The following is a 912-nucleotide window of genomic DNA, read 5'->3' on the forward strand; positions in this document are numbered from 1 at the left end:
CCTGTGTTCACATGGGTCTCTAATGGAGGCAGAGGGTCCCGGTCAGAGGAAATGATGTGGCAGGAGGAGGGGCAGAGTGATTCACCCTCACTGGCTCTGAAGGTGGAGGAAGGGGCCAGGAGCAAAGAAGACAGGTGGCTTCTAGAAGCTGGAAAAGCAAGTAAATATTCTCCCCTAGAACCTCTGGCAGGAACCAGCTCTGCTGACACCTTTGGACCTCTGCCCTCCAGGATCCTGAGAAAGTCCGTTTCCAGCCACTGAGTGTGGAGATTTTTGTTATAGTGCAGAAGCTAATACAGGCATTTTCTAGAGGCCATGGTTCCTGGGCCACCTTGCCTGGGGACCAGCAGAGTGCTTCCTGCTTTTCCTGTCTGGCTCTGGTCCCCTTGCACCTAAACTGGAAGGCGGGTGGGTGGGAGGAGGCGGGGAACCAAGCAGGTCTGGGTCACTCTGACCCACCAGGACTTCCCAGGCAGGGCAAGTGGACCTTGCTCACATCCTCCTGGGTGACCCACAGTGAGGCACCAGGTGCCTGCCCGCAGCTAGCAGTCTCGGCTGGCCTGGAGGGCCTGCTCTGGTAACTCAGACTAAGGCTGACACCACCCCCGGGACGCTTCCCACCACCCCGGCTGTCGAAGGGAGCGGGCGGCTGCGTGTCTTCTGAAAACCAAGCTTCATTTGTTCCCGTTGGGACCACAAGAGGCTGAGGACAAGTGGCACAGCTCACAAAGCCAGGTCAGAAGCAGCATGGGCTCCATTTGCCCACGTCTGGGGGAAACGAGCTCGCCACGTCAGTCCACCAACCCATTACTTAATCTTCCACGTACCATCAGGAGCTTAGAAAATGTCCTTCTTGTTATTATCACATCCAACTATGATTCAAGGAAAATCAGAGACACACAGACAACAAGC

This window comes from Equus quagga, chromosome 17 (assembly GCF_021613505.1).
Source record: "Equus quagga isolate Etosha38 chromosome 17, UCLA_HA_Equagga_1.0, whole genome shotgun sequence".
NCBI classification, from domain to species: domain Eukaryota; kingdom Metazoa; phylum Chordata; class Mammalia; order Perissodactyla; family Equidae; genus Equus; species Equus quagga.